Consider the following 22,091-nt stretch of genomic DNA (forward strand, 5'->3'; position numbering starts at 1 on the left):
AACAGATCTGCTTAATGCTCCTCACTCAAATATAAAATATAAATTTACCAATGTAAAATTATTCATCTTTCCCTTTTTAATTTTATTTTATTACTGTAGACTAGATTAAGATTATCTGAATTCTTATGACCATGAAACCAAAAATTTCTTTTAGATACAAGGAAACCAAATCCTCAAGGTTAAGTTTCATGCACAAGGTCATACAGCTGGTTAGTTACAGTTGGGACTAAAACCCAAGTTCCTTACGCTCTGTCCAGATGTCTTTTTCCTGCACCAAAAATTGCTTTAACTCTGCACCACAGATTGCCCATTGACACAGCCAAAAACACTAGCACGCTGTATTATCATTCAGAAAATTAAATGCTAATGTTCTTAAGAATCTCATTCAATAGGCAATACATTTTTCTTTTTTAAAGTAACAGCTGATGTGACTTATTATAATTAGCTGATGAGTCTGAGCCTATAATTCCTCTGTCAGGCCCTCAGGGCTGAACTGTTTGTATTTTCAAGTCTTATCACACAGACTTGTTTGCAGGAATTCTATGTTTTAATGGGAGGAATGAGTTTTTGTTATGTAGAAAAATAGGCTGATTTCCTATCTCAGTGACCCAGAAATAGATGTGTGTTGCCAGTGGGGCAGAGAAAGAGCAAAGGTTAGGGACCTTTGGAGAAGTCAGTCCACAGGCGGCAAAACTGAAAGACTTCGAAAGATTGCATTTAGTCATCGAAGCAGGAAATGTTTTTCATTTTTCCATGATTTTCAATTGTGCGAATACTGAGGTGACTTTTTCTCCTGCTTCTCGGAAATCACCAATTAATTTTAGTAAGCTCTTAATTGACACCTTCAGCACTGTTAACATGTTTTGGAAGGAAAAATGTATTCGAATTTATGTATTTTCTAGTGAGTAGCTCAAGTTATAAAATGGGAACGGTACATGATCCTTGGTCTATTACTAAACTTCCATAACTTATGTTAACTGTTATGATTCCTTTGCATTAACATGTCAGACACATGGGAGGTGAACATTATAGGCCTCAACAAAGACTAAAATTGAACTCAGCATCATCTCCTCCCATATCTGCTCCTTGCCCATGTTTTTTAGTAGATGGCATTGCCATTTACCCATTTCCCAAGCCAGAAACTTTCAGTTGGCCATGACTCTCACTCAGCCCATCAATGACCAAGTCCCCTCAGTTCTTTCACCTAAATATCCTTTAATTCCATCCACTCCTCTATCTCTCCACTGTCACACACTCCCCATAGGCCAAGATCGTCTCTTTCTTGTGTTGAAAATGATAGAGGCCAATATCATTTTTAGTCTTCAGTGGTGACAATGTTGAACGTTACTTGAGCCCTGTGCTATTGGAAAACAGGGTGGTTAAGAAATCACCTCACTCTTGTTTTTGGAAATTTGCCTACGCTTTTATCTTCCAAGAAACCTCAAAGAATTACCTGCCCCGCATAATCCTACATAAGAGTGATCTCTAGCTTTCCTCAAGAATCCCAAGGTAGATGATTCCTTGTTCATTTGCCTCTATAAAACCCCAGGCTGCCGCCGTCGTCGTCTTCTTCTTCTTTTTTTTTTTTTAGCATTTCCTCATTAATGAAAGTTCTCTCTAGTATAACAGCTCAAATAAAATAATCCCCCTAATTGTCCAGTGCATTTTGTCTTTTACAATGGGTTAGAAGTAGGGATAGCATAATCTCAACGAGAGAAATGTAACTATGCAAGCTAGTCTTACCCTAAATGTTGCCTCATGCATATTTACTAGTATATAGGAACACGAAACTGCTATTCAACCTGCCCATGGGGTTGGTGGAGCCCCAGGTCCCTGTCCTTGAGGTTCCCCAAATTTTCCCTGATGTAAGGATCTCCAGAAGCAGATGTGACAGTAGTCCAGTGGCAGGATCTGATCTGGTGAGGCAGAAAAAAATCCTCGGGGAGTTGTGGGAACAGAGGTTCATCAGACCCTGGGCCCTTCTCTGAAGGGTTTCAAGGCTAGCCTTGCTGGGTTCCTGCACCCTTCAGGGCCAACCCATCTATTTTGAACACCACTCCATCTAACTAATCCATCTAATTTGCACACCACTCATTTCAATAATGAAAATTTATTTCTAATATTTCCTTATGCTAATTACCAAATCCTTCAGGGCAGGCCAAATAGTCCTAATGGAAGAGTGTATAGTAGCTGGCTAGTGCCTTTCATATGCTAATGACCTCTCCTCCAGGAGTGTGCCTCCCCGGTAAAGGTAGTTCAAATGTCAGTTAGCCACACTCATAGGTTAACGGACACATAGGTCATGGGCAAGGTAAGTACTGAAGTATTTCCAAGTAAATTACAGACAGTATAACAATCTAGGTCACTGCAGGAATGTTCTGAGATCCTTCTAGGATTGTGAACTCTTCAAGTCATTCACACTATAGCTAGAGTAATTTTTCTAAATCACACACTGATCAGTTTTCAGTGAATCCTCAGTGATTATCCTGAAGATAAACTCCAAACTGCCTAAATGCTTATAAGGCCCTGCATGATTTAGCCTCTATTTTATCTTTTCAAGCTAACCTCTGAGTATCTCCTTTTCTGGGCATCTCTCCACACTGCCATAACTCCCTGTCTCCCAAACTCCACCAGTCCCCCATCCATTCACCCATGCTGTTTGCCCTCAGATCCATCCATTGCCCTTCTGCTCTGCTGCAGAACGCAGTAGATCCTGCCACCCCTTGGCCCCTCTCAGTGGATTTCCAGGTGGATTTCCAGCTTGGTTCAACCAGTGGGGGCACCACTGAGAGAGACAAAGACTACGGGCCAGCTCCCTTTCTATCCCTGTTAGGGAAGACAATTCTGGCAGAACATGCCTCTCTTCCGTAGCTTAAGCTCCTATAGGACAAGCCTGGGTGGGTTCAGGTCCTCCCGGTGACCCGTGTCCTTGGGCTCCAGTAACACGGCTTCTTCCATTTTAGGTGGGATAGTGGCTTCCTGCTGCCACTGATCTCTGGGATATCTCCCTCTCCCTCGGGGGTGGGCTTCTCAGCCCTCACCCTCTTAGGGAACTAATTCCTTTTGTTGATACATGTACATGACAAATGTCTCCTATGCTCCTTATTGGCTTTGAGCAAGTACCCAATGATACAGTTTGGTTCTTTTACCAGAATATCAAACCTTCTTCCATGAGGGACCTGGCTGTAAATAAGACAAAACCTCTGGAACTCCAACACTGGTTTTTGCCATCTACCCCCTTCACAGGCCCAGCCATGCTGAACTTCTTTTTGTTACTCAAAATATATAAAAGTTTCATATGCCATCTGCTTCTCTCCATCCCTACTGCTACCACTCTGATCTAAGACACCACCAATTCTCTTTGGACTACTCCGTTAGTCTCCTCAATGACTCCCTTGTACCTTTTCAACTCCCCACACATCATTCAAAATGGTAATTTAACTATAAATAACTCTCTTGCTTAGGTCCGTCTGATTGACTTCACTCTGTCCTCAGAATAAAATCCCAACTCCACAACCTGGCCACATGTTTGGGCTCTGCTCAGGACTCTAAGCTTACTTTCTACTGTGATCCTTGGTGCTCTGTGGGTCCTATGCCTACAAAGCCCCTTTCCCCTCACATCTGTACATAACTGGCTCCTTCTTACAACTGCAGTCTCAAAAAGTTCAAAGTCACCTCCTCCAAGAATTCTTTTCTCACCCTCCTAATAAGCCAGCTCTCTTCCAATGACCTACTACCTCCCAGTTTGTCTTCATGGCACTTACCAGTCTCCCACATGATTTTTTTCTTTGTAGACACTAAAAGTAAGCTCCAAACATATCTTAGATACTTAATCCATCTCTGTTTCTCCAGCAGGCAAAACAGTACCTGGTTCATAGTAGGAACTCCAAATATCTTTGTTGAACAAACAAGTTAATGAAATGGCATGCACTGTGAAAAATACTTTACATAGATTAACTCATTATCATCTTTACGGCAATAGGTAGATGTACCATTTCTCCATTTTGGAGACTGTAAGCAGATGGCCGGGTCTCAGGCCTAGGGAGGGGGCCTGGCCTCTGCTTCAGGAAATCTAGTTGCAGAACTAGGGTGATAACCTGTATGTTACACAGCCTCTTACCACAGTGCAATGTCTTAGAAAATATTTTAAATAACAATGAATAATAAAAGTATAAATTAGAATCCAGCATGTTGTTCTAGTAGTGTAACCAATCACACCAAGGTTACAATCAGGTGATCAGAGCTTGTCTCTACTCAAACAAATTTGAACATGATCAGGCAATGCCAACTACTTCCTTTCCCTGCAGGTCAGGGAGATTTTTTTGACAGTCTTTGAACACTACACTCCAATTTTAGAAAAGTAAAAATACGGTGAAAAAAACACATACACTTTAGATGCATAGAAATATAGGCTTCAACAGTGCTTTGTATGAGGTATAACAAAATATAAAGGATCCACAACATTGCTAAAAATAACGACCCAGGTAAGACAATAGAATTATAATTATTGTTATATGATATTACATTAGTATCAAACTATGCATTTGACTTTGTTGGAAGAATAGGATGGGAGGCAGTATCTTACTTGAACCGTGACACCTCCTGTATTTTAGCCGCTGACCATCTGAGGGACAATTCATAGATACACACATTCTCTACCATGTCACCACTCTTCAGTTATGTTCCTCATGAAACATTTACTAATCCTTCCTCGTTTACTTATTTCTCCAAGACTTTATTTCTACCAATAGCTCACTCCAATACCCTTCTTGTTTTCTCAAACTTGTTTTGAATTAGATACATTCCCAATCATTCATAAATGACAGGAAGATTTTAAGAACTGAAGTAAAACAATCTAGAAAAAAACGATATCGTCCCCTTTAAAAATGTAATACTAGGTTTCTGGAAATGACTCCAACAATATTTCACAACGTATATTACTGTCAACAATCATCCATAGAAAATAATCTTAATTATCTTAATCTTTGATCTCAAGGAAACGCTTTTTCTATTTCTCCACACACACATTCACTGCCCAGTGCAAATTGCTTACAATGAATATGAAGCAACTTTCAGAATTCTCAGAACACACAGGGATCCAGAAATGCAGTCCCTGCAAAAACTTGTCCATTTGGACTGCTATGACAAAATACCACGGGCTGGGTAGTTTATAAGCAACAAAAAATGACTTCTCACAGCTCTGGAAGCTGGGAAGTCCAAGATCAAAGTACCAGAATGGTTATATTTTGGTGCAGGGCCTCTTCCTGGTTAACGGCACCCTCTTGTCTTTTTCTCACTTAGCGAAGTGAGCCAGGGGTCTCTGCAGGGTCTCTTTTATAAGAACACTAATCCCATTCTTGAGGGCTCTACTCTCAATACCTAAGCAAGTCCCCAAAGCCTCACCTCCAAATACCATCACATTGGGCATTAGGGTTTCAACATTTTAATTTTATGGGGACACAAAGATTCAGAACTCAGCACTCACCCAAAAATAAAAAGTGCCATATCAACACTCAGTCTCCTGAAAAATCATCAGAGTGGTGAATAGGTAGGTTCCTCCATTACTGTTTTTCTCCCTTCTACACATTGTACATTATTGTTAATGTTGGCATGTGGAGACATGTGCTTTAGTACTTAAAACTCTTAACACAAGTGGTAAACATAAAATCAAGTACAGTTTATTTTCTCAGGCCGCTGCAATGCTCAGGGTTGCTGGTTCAAGTTCATTTCTGAACTATGTAAATGGAAAAGACCACAAGCAAGTTCAGCTTCAAAGAATGTGTCCATTGGCCACACCTGCTCTTATTCCATGGGTGTCCACCCTTCCCAAGATGCCTGTCTCATCTTCTCATTTACTTACAACCCTTTCCAGTGCCCCTGACTTTTCTAGAAGGCAAGTCACCAACTCCTTCTATTAGAATATAAGATTTAAAAAAAAAATAATTTTAGTATTTCCTACAAGACAGATTCACTTATCGTACCTTTCCATAATTGCCTGTGACCTCAAAAGCACACCTAGGTGCAGGATATCACCTTCAGGCTATTTTTTTCTTTTTCTTTTTCTTTTTTTTTTTTTTTTCTGCTAGCTGGAATAGACATGGAGAGACAGGTATAGCAGGAAAATGTTCAGGAATCTTCTGATCTCCAACTATATGCAAATCTGAAAGCAAAAGGTTTAATAGTTCCTTGAAAAACAATGTTTCTTCCCTTCATTGTTCTGGGATTATCAGGATTTACCTGCTCTATCCTTTTCTGCTTCAGCAAGCTAACGTGAGTCATGTTTATAAGGATAAAGTAACGGAGATGCAAAGATATCGGGTGTGTGTGTATGTGAGCGTTGGGTATATACAAAGTTTTCATTGTCTGTGAGTATGGTTTAGAATACATGATAAAAGTGCACTGTGTCTAGAATGAGTAAGCCATATCCTTAAGCAAAACAAAAATACACACATTTGTTAACATCACTGTGTATGAGACATTGAAGTGAATACAAAACACATCTGTGTCTGTGGAGAAGACCTCAGGCTGGTATTTGTAAAAATCAAGGAATTTGGGAAGGGGAGGGGGTTGATGGTTGTTGTTACGCTTTTGTCAAAAAATCCAAAGCTACCAAAACAGGGTCATCCATCTATGAGAATTAATGCATCCATGAGTTGCTGCCCTAGGGCGCACCCACAGAGAATCCGATCCGTCCCCCAGAATAGCACCACTAGGGGTGTTTTCCAGTGAGGGGTTTGAGGCTACCTTCAGCGATGTCAAAGAAGAATGTGGGATTTCATCGTTTAAGTCTCTGCCTACAAACAGCTTTTACACTCTCCAAAACCATTTAAAGTACACATTTTTAAATGATTTGTCTCAGAATTGTGGGTCAATTAAAATAAAAATTTTATAGTTCACAAGTCAATAGTTATACAGAAAAGGAAGAGAAAACAATGGGCAAATTCAGTCTCCAGAAAGGCAACCTCTTTTGCAGAGCATAAATACCACTGGTAGAGACGAGTCCAGGGCTCCCTAGGGCCATGCCATTAAAGCAGCACATGCGAGATGGAGAGAGTCCCCTGCCACTCATGTCCTCCCATATTATATTTGATCTTCTCTAACCAAGAATGAGTTTAATGCTTTTTTGCATAGAAAGAATTAATTCTTTCTCATTTAATTCTTGCCTAGTCCTTGAGGTCAGTGTTTGTTATTTTAACTTTACAGAACAAGAAACTGAATGTGAGACGAAGTCTGCCATTTGCCTAAGATCATATTGCTAGTAAAATCCTTGTGGTTTTGCAATTATTTTACATATATCTTTACTTATACTCTGCCAAGACTTCATGCTGAGATTATCCATCATACACTTTCATATTTTTGTACTCTACCTTATTCCACAAAGGAGTTGAGGAAGATAACCGAAAATCTTAATGAAGGAATTCATGGAAAAAATTCCCCTTTTCACTTCTTCAGAGCTTTCTGGAAGTATCTGTCCAGCAGAGTGGAGGACTACTGTGGAAATGTAGGATTCAGGGTGTAAAGTGACACAGTTTTGCTCTCTTTCACTGCTTCCAAATAGAATTTCAGATAAAAGTAACTATTGAGAGATGACAAAAGCGCAGAGCTGGCTAAGCTAATCGCTTAATTCTACATTTGACAAGGAAAAAAAAGTAAAGTATGTGAATTAAGTCAGAAATGTCATACAATCTGTTTTCTGTAGGCTCTTACCAGACAGCATCTACTCTTAAACCCGCCCCCTGGCCCGAGCAGTTCTCATCCACTCTCTGGACATCATTTTGGGACAGGCAGTGAGCCTAGAGGTTATGTGGCTCAGCTGAGATGAAGCTGTCTTTGTGTCTGTAGGAAGCCCTTCATTCACTAAAGAACAGGACAAGCAGAATGGCTTGAATTCCACCACCCACCAGCTTACATACTTTACTTCCTGCTGACCTGGCAAGGTGAAGGTAAATGTGGAAGCCTAGAGTAAAAATTTCTGTATTGAGCTACAGGTGTGCATGTGTGTGTGTATGTGTGTGCGTGCGCATGTGTGTGTGTTTCAATGCAATTTTGTTCTCCCATTGTTTTGTCATGTGCTTTTATTATACTTAAAAAAATTATCTATTGACTTTTTTTAATCCTAATTTTTAAAAAAATGTCTATGCTGCCCAGAGCAATTTACACATTCAATTCAATCCCTATCAAAATACCTTCGACATTTTTCACAGAGGTAGAACAAACAATCCTAATCCTAATTTTTTAAAAAAGATTTTATATATATATTTGAGAGAAAGAGAGAGAGAGAGCACAAGCAGGGGAGGGGCAAAAGGAGAGGGAGAAGCAGACTCCCCACTGAGCAGGGAGCCAGATGTGGGGATCGATCCCAGGACCCAGAATCATGACCTGAGCCAAAGGCAGACACTTAACCAACTGACACCCAGGCACCCCTCTATTTATTTTTTAAATCAGTCCTTCACCGAACAATTAACACCAGAAAGTGGGAATTCTTGTATGATTATTCCTGCATCTTTAGGCCTAAGATGAGACCAGCAAATGTTTGTTGGAAGGGGAAAAAAAAAAAATTAGGAAGAAGGTAAAAAAAAAAAAGTTAGGAAATATACATTAATGACAGAAGGTGACAGTAAGATTACAATATAGGACTTTCAAAAGTTACTTACTGATACATGGTAAAATACTTCATCTTTGTTTCATGCTGAAGTAGTACTGGTTATAATATAGAGTTTACTGATTCACCATATATTTAAGAGTGTCTATAATGTTTCAGGCACTGTTGTAAGCTCTGAGATAGAGTGGTGAACAAGAGATTCTAAGTCACCGCTCTAAGAGACCTTTTCCATTCTGCAAAATGACAAAGACCGTCAATAAGGAAATAAGGGCAATCAACAAGGGTGATGAGTGTTCTAAAGAGAATACAAATGGTAATGAGATACAGGGTGGGTGTAGTTGTGGGTGGGTCACTGAGAAGTGAAGCGGCAAGGGCTACTTCAGATAAGGTAACCAGGTAGACCTCAGGAGTTAGTGTCTTCTGAGCAGAAACCCAAAGGCAGAGAATAAGCAACCGTGGTGTTATCTGGAGGAAGAGCTTCCCCAGCCAAGAGTAAACGTTCTGAGGGACAGAGTTGAGGGATCTGAAATAGGGCAAGAGGACCTGAAGCAACACTGGTGGAGGGCAGAGGAACAGAAGATAGGATCAGATCACAGAGGGCCATGTAGGCTGTGGTAAAATCAGAGATTCATTATTCACTGTGACATTTATTGTTTAATTATTATTTCTCTCATCCTATAAGAAATTTTCCTTCCACATTCATGCCTTTATTTCATTCACATGTTTCCCTTACGCTCTCTAAATCTTGAGTACATCTCTGGAACAGTCTTTCTGTTCATATTCTTGACAGACACACCAAGCATTCGGTCAATGTATTCCCCAACTCTCCCAACTGGGCCATCCCAGCTCTGAGTGTCACCCAGTAACTAAGCATTGAACGCGGCCAGAGCTGCACATGGACCTGTGTTCTGATATGATAACTAATGTGCAGCCGCACACTTCCCTGGACAGTGTTTCATGGCAATCTCTGCTGAAATGTATAAATACTAAATGCATGAAAGGGATCATGGAAATTACTTTAAGGCAAGTACCTAGCTCCCATATTAGCAATAGGAAAAACTTACGCATGTAAGCTGAGACATTCCAATTTATTTGGAGAAAGATTTTTCTATGGGACGTTGAAAATAATAACCTTCAATAGCAGTGGAACTACTTAGAGAAGCTGCAAAGAGAATGACATATTTTAAGAATACGGTTTATTTGATACAATATATTTTGAAATGTCCACTTTAAGTATCTGGCAGAAAACTCTTGAGACAGCAAACTATGCAGGAATGCTTTCAGCTACTGCCCGCCCAGCCTGACTCCTTTCAGCTGCTTTCTCCAGGAGAGCCTCTCTGTTGGCTGCTATTACCTGCTCATCACATGGACTCCATTTGGAAGCTTGGCTGGGACAGTCATCATGAATAAAAAGGGCAGGGCGCATGACGGGCTGGGTTGGAGAGTCAGGAAGGAGGTGGTGGGGGTGGGAATGGAAAATAGAATGGAAAATGGGAAGGTAAAATGGTCAGACTTTTTCCAACATCAACCACAGTAGGCAGCGTTATTGGTGTGTGTAGTACGGGTAAAAAAATCAACAAATAAACCGAGAGTAGATGAGGCTCTCGTGAGAATGAGCTCTTGTAAAATATTTGCTATTTTCCTTAGAACATAGCTACGACACAAGCATGTGTTACAGAACATAGTCTCTTTGGTTGTTATTTTACAGATTAGGATCACATTGTACACAGAACTCTTAACTACTTTATCATTTAATAATTTAATATGATCATTCCCCCTCATGTAATTAAATATTTCTCTATATTATTTTAATGATTTTATGGAATTCTATTTGTAGACATTTATCTAGTTTCTTATGGCTAAATATTTAGATTTTTTTCAAATTTTGCAATTATAATTATATATTATGCTATATTGAGAATCTTGGTATACCTCTGATCATTTCATTAAAAACAATTTGTAGGCGTTGAATTTCTGATCAGGGTTCAGTAGAGATCCATTTGGAGAGTTTTCTTCTTGAGTACCTAGTTCAGTAAATCTCAAATGATTTTACCAGTAATATTTCAAGCTGAAGAACAGAGAAACCCATAAGACAGCATCAAAAGAGCGGAAAGGAAGGTCCAGGACCTGCTCTGGTGGGGACTTACTCTTCAGTGAAGTGTCACAGATAATCAGCAAAGACACAAAACAACAGATAACATCAGGAGGCTATAGGTGTTATAAAGGCAACAGAAAGGATAATATTATCCAATAGAACTCCTGATTGGTTATGCCAACATAAACCGAGCCCAGAGATGCAGAAAGATGTTCACTTCATCATAACTCTGCCTTAACTTTCTTACTGCATTTAAAATCTGCACCCACTGTTTTAATTCACATTTTTCTGATCACTAATGAGGTCACTGAAAATATGTATATAAGGGCTGCCTTTTGTTGATGGTTTCCTTCCCTGTGCAAAAGCTTTTTAGTTTGATGTAGTCCCCATTGTTTACTTTTGCTTTTGTTTTACTTGCCTGAGGAGACAGATCCAGAAAAATATTGCTAAGACCAACTGAAACTAATATAATATTGCATGTCAACTATACTTCATTTAAAAATAAAGTTTTACGAAAGAAGAAAAATTATATATATATATTTATATATATATATATAATTATTATTATATGTATATTAGTGTTCGTGTTTCTTGTATTGTCAATGACCTGGTTGCATCCTTGCATGTTTTTCTATCGTGTTGATCTCCTTTTCTTATTGATTAGAGTAGCTCTACTATTATATTGCTAATATATTTATTTTCCTTTTAATTTTAATGAGGTGTTTTGTTATACGAAAATTGTATTTATGTAACAAAATCCATTAATCTCTTTTCTTCATAGTTTCCTAATTTTATTTTTTGCCAAAACAAGCCCGTGTTACTCCCAAGATAACATACATACTTAGGTTTGTTTCTAGTAATTTTTATGGTTCTATTTTTAAAATTTAATCTTTAATTCATTTTGATTATATTACTTTAATTTTACTATTTCCCAAATAGCTAACCAATTGTTCTAACATAATTTACTATGAAAAAATTTTCCCTGCTGCTTTGAAGCACTAGTACTCTGATTATATTTTAGGTTAGTGTATGTACTCATGCCTGGCTGCATTTTCTATACTGCCTTGTTGACTTGTCTGTCTGTTCTTCAGCCAGAACTACACGTTGGTCTACTCTTGGTTTAGTCTAGTCTCTCTTTGGATAGTGTGCTAGAAATGGTCTTTCAAACTGATCCTCTTATCTATCATCTTTTCTGCCTTCTAATCTGAAGAATGGATCATGAAATGCTTACTGACTTGTTCAGAGAGTGAAAGTTGGGGGAGAGTGAGAAGAAAAGGAAAGAAATGAACATTTTTTTTTTGAGCATTCACTTCATGCTTTACACAATGCTGCACATAATAAATCTCTTTAATCTTGATCACAAGAAGAATAATTAACATCATCACTATTCTGCAGATAAGAAAATTGCCCCTTAGGGCAATTAACTTGCCCAAGATCACACCGAATGAGAAGCAGAATTAGGATTCAAACTAAAATCCATCTGACTTCAACTTTCATGCAATCCACAGAGGCTCCTGTAAGGAGTTGGGGAGGGGAGGAGGACCCCTGGCTCTCGAATGCCATTGCAGGGAAAGGGCTCAGATAATGGTAGCACCTCCAATGCCCTTTACCCTTCCACACCAGTGTCCTGCCACTGTATCACAGAAAGGCAGGATGGCAAAATTAGAGGTCATTTTCAGGAGCCCCTCCCTCATGCCCTGTCCCCTCCCTAAACGTGTTCTCCTTTTAATCTGCCACAGTCTTAGAAACTTCTTACCTCTGTTATCTAGACTTCCGTTTATGGTTAGGCTCTGTCTCATGAAATATTCTTTTATTTGATGATGACTAGAGGCTGGAGGGAAGACCTAGCCTTAGCTATGCGACCTTGGGTTTTTTTAATATCACCAAGTCTCAAGTTTTTCACCTATAAAATAGGAATAAGAGTAATAGTCCCTACCTTGTGAGGACAAATCATGAAATAAAGTGTTTGAAGCATGTTTAACTAGTACAGGATTCAATTCATGTTAATTATTATTATCACCAAAACTATTGTTTATTGTTACCATGAAAAACGAAAGCAAAGCTCTGAAGGAATGGGGCACTGGATATAATGTCAGTTAGAGGAAAGAAGGCATTAGAGAAATCTGGAAGCTTAAGAACACTGTAGAACTGTAAGACCTTAAAGAACAGATCTAAACTATGGGTAGAGGGCTCAGGAAGAGAGACAAGGAGAGAATGTGGAGGGAACTGGCCACCGGAAGCTAGATGAAACCTCTCTCCAAATTTTCCTAAGCCCAACATCATTCAGAACAGGAAAAATTTTGATTACTTCCAAAAAGACCTAGCATCTTCCGTTCCAGGATTTGAAAGCACAGCTGTCTGTTCTTAGGAAGCTGATACAGAGCCCTGGGAAGCAGTGGGGAGGGAGGCAAGCACTGTGTGTAAAAGGCACAAAAGGCCTTTTGCACATCCATGCATGCTTTAAGCTCCCATTCAGTGGATGCTCATCAGACACTGGGAGAAAAACTCAGGCCATGCTATTAAAAAGCCACAGAAGACCACATCAGTAGGACAATCTTGCAGGAAAAACTAAAAAAAAATAATGGGCAATTAGATACGTGCACGAAGTCATTTGCTATGTACAGCTGTGGATCCTAGGAGACTCAGACAAAGGGCTCTCACCCAGCACTGAGAGTCAGAGAAGGTGTCCGATGCTGAGTGTGAAGGACAAACAGCAGCACCAGGAGTAAGAAGCCAGATGGGACATTCCAGGCAGTGTAGCAATCCTGGGCTAAGGCGTGGGTGTGGGGGAAGATCAAGGCCACCACAGGAACCGTAAATGAAATGCAAGTCATAGTGGCTGGAAGCTAGCATGGGAGCAGCTAGAGTGACCAAAGATGAGAATGAACGCAAGTGTGCAGGGATGGCTCACGAGGGCTCTTGTGGAGCAAACGAATGGATGGGGCCTGTGCACAATGACCATGCATCATGCCCTGCTGATGATGAATGGCAGTGGCAGCCTCAGTGGAGTATCACAGAGTTCAGGTATTCAGACTAGTACAATGGTTTTTAACCCCCATAAGTCATTCTGAAGTTCTAAAATAACCTATTAATACAGGAATAACCCAGAAGGATTAAACTAGAGCTTTGCCCAGAGGTGAACTTGAACCCTGACTTAGATGCCAATTAAAAAAAAAAAGAAAAAGAAAACCACACATTCTCACTGGTATCTTAAGGGTTTACATTAGAACCCACTGAAGTAAGTTCTGATGTTACTTCAGTAAAGAGTTTTAAAACCTTTTCCCTGAAATAAGGAAATGCCAGGGATGAAAGGCAACTCAGATTTGGCCAAGCAACACATATTAATCCTATGGTTTGTAAGCAGTGATCTCACTAGAAATAGTAGTGAATAGATGAAATATAATAATAATTCATCTCGGGAAATTATCTTCAGCAGAAAGTCAAGTTTGCACATGTTTTCAATAAGCACTTTTTGAAACAGGGTAAGAGGAAGAAAAGTTGGAAGGAAGGAAGGAAGGAAGGAAGGAAGGAAGGAAGGAAGGAAGGAAGGAAAGAGGGAGAAGGAGGGAGGAATGGAGGGGGGGCCTATATGTATGCATATATTAAATCTTAGCGAGGTTGGCACTCAAAATTGGAGGAGCATTTCTGGTGACGCAAGCATCATAACATTTGAATGCATTCTATAATCCCTGCAGAATAGGGAATTCAACAGTTCTTTCCCACGCCCCAGGGTTTAAGTGAAACCCACAAATGTCATAAAGAATCAAAGGGTTCTATTCCAAAAGACTTTGGTGTTCTTCCTACTGAAGTGGAGTCTATAATATTCAGCGGGATTCCTGTTAGTTTGGTGAGGAGGGGTTATTGTAGTCATTGGGGTATCAGCTTATTAAGAGGCTGCTATCCTCTACCAAATTCCGTTGAGTCAAAGAGGAAGTGACACGTTAACAGAAAAATGTCTTCTTGTAAATTTCTTTACGCACAAACATGTTTTTCAAAAGTCTAATTACAAACATCTCAATGTGTGGGTTATTGACTACTCCCATAAAAAAAATACATATCATTGTCCTAAAATCATCTTCTAAAAGAGATGGTCACAGAAGTGACTCTTGTTTTGAGCTTTTTTTGATTATAAGAAAGAGACTCACTAAAATTGCCTTAGAAAGGGAGTTTTCTGGGGCACCTGGGTGGTTCAGTCAGTTAAGCATCTGCCTTTGCCCCAGGTCATGATCCCAGGGTCTTGGGATAGAGTCCCCCGCACTGCATCGGGCTCTCTGCTCAGCGGGGAGTCTACTTCTCCCTCTCCCTCTGACCCTACCCCAGCTTGTGCTGTCTCTCTCTCTCTGTCAAATAAATAAATAAAACCAAAAAAAGGGGGGGGGGAATTTTCTCATATGGCTATGCAGGGAAATAGGATATCTGGAATCCCATCCATGTGGAACCAAGGCTTAAGAAAGCCAAATATCTAGGATTTGTGGGGAAAAAAAGGAATTGCAAGGGGCCTGGACGATATGTCATCAGCACCAGTTCAGCTCCTTTTGTTCCCAGTGGCAGGAGTTTGTGGATAATTTTTCTAGCACTTTACTCTTAGGGCTACCCTGAAATTCCCCCTTTATATTTCCTTACTCTTGTTTTTTTTTTTTTTTAAAGATCTTATTTATTTATTTGACAGAGAGAGACAGCCAGCGAGAGAGGGAACACAAGCAGGGGGAGTGGGAGAGGAAGAAGCAGGCTCATAGCGGAGGAGCCTGATGTGGGGCTCGATCCCGCAATGCCATGCCGGGATCACGCCCTGAGCCGAAGGCAGACGCTTAACCGCTGTGCCACCCAGGCGCCCCCTTACTCTTGTTTTTTATCTGCTTCTCCCCTTGCTATCAGTTCAGTGATTTATTTAATCATTTCTTAGAGAGAAAATCTGATCTGCCACTGCTTTAATAAAAGAAAAATATTATTTAAGAATTCTCTGTCTACAAGAAAACTATGTAACTAAACACACGCATGCACACACACATGCACACACCAATTAGCAAAATAGTCCCTACATATATTTATCAAAGTTGAAACTTTACACTGGTGAGCCTCTTGCACATAGCTTACCCCATAAAATTTTGTAAAGAGTAAGTGAACAATTGAACTGACACCTTCAGAATCTTAGTGATTCTATAAAGATAGAATTGAAGTTATTAACATTTTTTTTTCCAAGAGGAACAAAAGCAGTTTAAATCCTATGTTAAGAGTCACTACAGAAGCAATGACAAGAGATTAGCAAAGCTGCGGGGGCAGGGGTTGGGGAAGTCTGAAGTCTGCTCTGCTCTGCTCACCAGACTGGAGAAAGCCTTACCCTCTGTGCCTGGCTCTCACAATGTGCCATGTCAGCTCCAACCCCAGAGAAGCACAAAGGCCTCGACAGCCACTCCTGATACCATATACTCTAGAATACTCAACCTTTGGAATCCCAAGGGTCTGTTACAATCCCAGTAAAATAAGCACTATACTTTAGAGATTGTTAAGGGCTAAACTGTGCTGAATTGATTTTACCTCTTATTGGAGCGAGGCTGGATTATGGTCCCTGGGAAACCCTCGCTGAGGAAGTACTAAGAGAGCCTACAAGGGAGGGTGAGAGCTGGACTGGCCAAGAGGAAAAGGGAGAGTGTCCTAGGAGAAAGCATAGGAGGGAAATAGGTCTTATAAAAATGTTGAGTAGGGAAAAAACAACCCAGCATGGCAAAAAAAAAAAAAAAAAAAAAAAAAAAGAATTAAAAGTGTCTTGCGAAACCACATTGAAATCTGGAAGAGTCAGGTTGGTAAAAGGCCAACGAAAGCCATATAGAAGAATTTAGTCTTTCTATGGTAAGACATAGGAGGCCACTACAGATGGCTGGACAGAATATTGGTGTGAGAAAATTGTAAGCCATCTCACCCTTCTACACAGAGTGGGCTGCTTTCTTGAATAAGCTCCTAGGTCTGGCCTAAGGCTAATGTGCCCAAGCTCTTCCAAATGAAGACTCTTTTACCTGCAAGCTGGAGTGACCATTACATGATTTTCTGAGAGCTCAAAATTATGAAAAAGAGTCAACTTGCTTAAGAACTGTTCTTCTACATTTATGGTATGTTGTACAATTGCTAGCACAGCCTTATGCACAGAATCCCCTTAAACCATTTATTTTCTGTTCTGATAGAGCAGATAGAGTGCAGAAATACTTATAATTGTGCCATTTGTTTGGTGTTGCTAAAATACTTTATTCTGTTATATTTTTGGTCATATGGTATATCCTATGCATTCAATAAGGTATTTAATTAGGTTGGATTTTATTTTAATTTCTTGTTGGAGGGGGAGTAATATGAAGTATTTACTCCTGATACGAAGAACATAAAGGCTGGTGAAAATCGGGGGTCAGAGAAGCCCCTGGACTTTCTGGTTTGGGAAAGAACAAGATTCCTAACCTCTGACCTGCTGATCTGAAGTAATTAGAAATTGTCAGGGAGAAAAATAAAGATCCTAAAAAGGATACTATAAAAGGGATAGAGGCCTAGACACAACTTGGCCTCTGCCTGAGCCTTATGGCCAAGAGGCAGAATAATTTCAAGTTTTCAGAGAATGGCCGTAGAAACTGATCATCGTCCTGTGCTCCCGGGGACTGGCTTGATGAAGGGGATGCAGGAGAGGATCTGGAGAGCTGTCAAGAGGGGACCCAAGTCGCTTTACTCTGAAGTGTCCTGGGCTGAGTGGAGCTCCAAGAAAGAGGGTTCCTTCACCTTCACAGCAGCAAAAGCCACTGTGGCCTGGAGAGGGAACTACTCTGTGACTATGGCAGCAGCAAGCACCGCAAGCTCAGCTCCAAACACAGGGACTGAGAAATGTCCACTGGCCATGGCTCTAACAAGCTGCGACTGAGGAGTCTTACTTCAAATGGAAGCAAGTGTGAATAACTTCCAGATTCAACTGGAAGTGGCAAGAAGAAACAGGACTAGTTTCTTTGTATTCTTGAATACTAAGGGCATTATTCCCTAATAATTGGGGTGGAGAGGAAAGAAGAAGAGAGAATTAGAGCAAATGAGCTTGAATTGCTGCCAATCAGGCCAAGAGGAGCTCTCTGCTTACTGGCGTCACTATAGGGAGGCCATATTTTGCACCTGGCAGTGGAACATGAGGCAACCCAGCTCACAGGCAGCAAATAAACACTGATGATATGTGCACATCCCATTGTGTCTCAAGACTGACTCCTGGGAAGCCAGAAAGATAAACTGGCTACAAGTCTAAATAAATGGAGATGTGATGATGTCAGTGGAGTTAACTGAATAGACTATGTGATGAGGAAACAAGAACAAACCAAGATTTCCTGGAAGTATTTGAAAGTTTCCCTGCAGGGCACCTGGGTGGCTCAGATAAGCGTCTGCCTTCAGCTCAGGCCAAGATCTCAGGGTCCCGATTCATGATCCCAGGTCTGGGGATTGGTCCTGCCTTGGGCTCCCTGCTCGGCAGGCAGTCTGCTTCTCCTTCTTCCTCTGCCCCTCCCCCCGCTCCTGCTCTCTCTTTCTCAAATAAATAGAAGCTTAAAAAAAAAAAAAAAGTTTCCCTGCATTATTAGGGCATTGAGATTATTTGTCAGCAACCTTAACTATTACAAATCTGTTTTGCATATTACATGCTCGCATATAATGCTAGAATTTCCCCAGGAGTCACATTCTATGATTTTTATTAATTTATAATGAATTAAACTATTAGCTTTCAAAAAGACTTTCCAGAAAAATTTATATAGCTAATTATAAAATATCTAAGGGCTAATTATTCATTTTGTAAACAGCTCCTTTCTTCTTTCATACATACTCATTTCTTACATACTCATTGTTTACAATTGATCAAAAGATGAGCAATAAAATGTAGAGACCTTAGAACACTTGTTTTTGAACTTCAGGGTTTTTATTTATTTATTTATTTTTAAGATTTTACCCATCTATTTGACAGAGAGAGAGACAGAGAAAACAAGCACGGGGAGCTGGGGGCAGAGGGAGGAGCAGGCTCCCCACCGAGCAGAGAGCCCAGATGTAGGACTGGGTCCCAGGATGCTGGGATCATGACCTGAGCCAAAGGCAGATGCTTAACTGACTGAGCCACCCAGGTGCCCCTGGTTTCAGTTTCTTAAAAGTCACCGAAGATCTTTTCACTAGTGTATATTCACCCATCACTTGCTTCCCCCTTCCATCCCTCACTACCTATAAAAACTAGACATTGTCCTGGAAAAGGGTAAGGAGTCTGCATTTTAAATACAACTCCGGGTGGATGGATTCTGATTCAGGTGCTTCCAGTACAGTGCTTGGAAAAACATACCAAAGAACTTTGATTAAGTATCTTTACCAGCTGTGCTATAAAGTGCGGTGAGAAAACAGGGGAAGAGATTATTTTTGTATAAGATACGGATATCATTATTATTTCTAAAATCAGGTAAGAAAACTGACTTATGAAAAAAATCAATGGTTGTTAAAATAGTAAAGAGGTATCCTTGTGGGTAGAAGAACAGAACAGCAGCCTGCCTTTTCTGGGGACTGTGAAGCTTACACAATATAAACTTTGTACCCAGTGGGGTAACAACCAAATAATGATCATCTTATTTTGTCTGGCTACACTGAAGCACTATCAGTTCTGCTCAAACATCATGTGGTCATAGATTCTCAATAAAAAAAATAGTTTCGTATCTCCTATCTTGAGCAGAAAGTTCTAAGTAGAGAAAGGTGACTAGTAAGGAACAGAGAAGGGCAAGATTGTCCGGAAGGCATATTCCTTTATCAGAGAGGTGATCCCAAGATTTAATCTGCTGGCCTCAATTTAGAAAAGCTAAACTTTAACATTTCCCATTAGGCAGAGACCTTTTAGATGGTCCAGGATTAGGATTTAGATTGTTCCAGGATGATAATATTGCCTGCTTCCTGGCAGAAGCAAATACAAATCACATCTATAATTAGGCCTCAAGATTCCCACAGATTAAATTATATTCAACGCACACAATGAAACAAAATACTGTGACTGGAGCCAGCAGAAATCACAAACAGTGCATCCAAAACTCTAAAAATCTTCTGAATTGTCACAGGCAAAGTATGAAATAATGACAGTTGGTAAAATTATAAAATCAAACATATAAAATTATTAGGAAGATACGATTCATAAAATGAAGTTCTGAATTTAACAAATGAGCAAGAAGCAAAAGATTATTTTAAAAAAGTACTAACAGATTTGGACACAGAACTATAAGGAAGTGTTATAACTGAAACATAAACTGGAATTAAAAACTCGACTGGTGAGTTAAATAGCAAATTAGACATAGTGGAAGAGAGAATTAGAAAACTGTAAGATAATTTTTAATACATTATCCACAATGCAGCAAAAAGAGGTAAGGAGATGGACTACATGAAGGATATTAACAAGCATTAAAGAGAAAACAATAAAGCCTAATATCTTTCTGATTAATGTCTCAAGAGAATGAAGGGAGAATCAATCCTTAAAGGCAAAATGGCTATGATTTTTTTTTCAAAGCTGATAAAAGATAAATCCATGTCTACAGGAAGCCTAAGGTATAAATAAAAAAGGAATCCTTTCACATCTATGTATCTTGTATAAAGCCACAGTATGACAATTCCAGGAGAATATTTTGAAAGCAGTCTGTGAGGGAAGAAAACAACAACAACAACAACAGATTATTGATGAGAAATAACATTTAGACTGACAGCTACTTTGAAAAGAGCCAAATAGTACCTTCCACTGTCCAATATGTTGGGGGAAATTCCTATCAGCCTAGAATTATACATCCAGAAAAAAACATTTGCAAGAATGACTGTGCAATAAAGCCATTTTCAGGTAAATACAAATTAAGAGAAATTATCATCAGTAAACCTGCAATAAGGAACTTCTAAAAATTAAATTACATAAAGAAAAAAAAAAACCTGAAGAATTCGAGATACAGGTAATGTGAGAAAATATACAGGTAAATAATAAGATATAGAAATAATGCCAAATTCATTGGGTTAATAAAAAAGGACAGAATTAAGATGTGCTGATCAGATTTAAGGTGTTCTAAACCTTTGATTATTTGGAAAAGTTATATGATATTAATTGATTTTAGATTCAGTTAAAATTTCAAAGGTATTTACTAGAAGAGTAGAAATAGAGTAGATAAATTGCAGTCTAGGAAGGGGATAAAACAATAAGAAAAGCAAACAAACAAAAAAGTTAAACTAAAAGAGAACATGGAAAAGTAAGACAAATTGAAAGCACAAAATAAAATGATAGAAACAAATCCAAATAGATCTATAATCACAATAAATGTAAACAGACTAAATCATTAAACAGTAGAGATTTTAAAAATGGAGTTTAAAAATCCAAGTATATTTATGTTAATAGAAGCACACTTCAAATACATAAAGGTTAAATATATATAGTGTCTCCCACTATCATGGCCTCTGTTTCATCATTTTGAATCAATTATTGTGCTTTTCCTGGCTTTATCTGAAGCTTAGTAAAACAAAGTCCCACACCACTACAGCATATATTTCCACATTGAACTATCCACTGGTTAACTTTAGTCAGTAAAATGTGACTTTGTCTGGTCACAAACCCTCTTCCAAAGTCTCAACCTTACCCCTTGCCTCACTTCTTCTCTAATCTGTCTTCTCATTGTTCCCCATGCCTTTCCACTGTTTTTAGAACCATGTTTCATCTTATACGGTTCTCTTTTTACCTGCTAACCTGTGATCTGCACGTTTTTTCTACTTCCTTGATTTAAGGGAGTTAGCTTTCCCTCGGTGACACCATGTCCCACAAAGCAACTCAGTCCTACACAAGCACATATTTCTCAATTAGGGGATGGTATCGACCACCTCCCAATTCCTCTCTGCACCTGCACCCCATTACCCCTTTATCATGCTCAGTCCCTGTTCACCTGAGATTGCATTGTCCAGCAGAAGCTTCTTACCTTTTCATGGATAGAATTCCTAGAGCTTGCCTTCATCTGCTGTGGACTTTGTAGTTCACAGCCTTCCTCCTCCCCCTTCCTGCCATCAACTTAGGTGACTTTAAGTTCTGTAAGATCAACACACTCAATTCCTTCATGTCCTTAACCTCAGACATTTTCTCCTTTAATCTTTGCCAAAACTAGAGCTCCAGACATCACATGAAACCCCTTTCTCTGACTATACTAATTTCCTCACTGTATTTTCAGTACATTTATTCAAGTCACTTGATTGACCCAAGAGTAAGCACCACCCCACATTCTGTGCCATGTGTACCTCACATGCCTCACCCTCATCCCAGTTATGACCCCGTTTCATAGGATTGCCAGTCTCTATTCTTTTGCTTCACTCTCTAGGCAAAACTTTCACTCAAAATCAACCCAGCTGCCACTTCTT

Source organism: Ursus arctos, unplaced genomic scaffold, assembly GCF_023065955.2.
Source record: "Ursus arctos isolate Adak ecotype North America unplaced genomic scaffold, UrsArc2.0 scaffold_3, whole genome shotgun sequence".
Taxonomy (NCBI): domain Eukaryota; kingdom Metazoa; phylum Chordata; class Mammalia; order Carnivora; family Ursidae; genus Ursus; species Ursus arctos.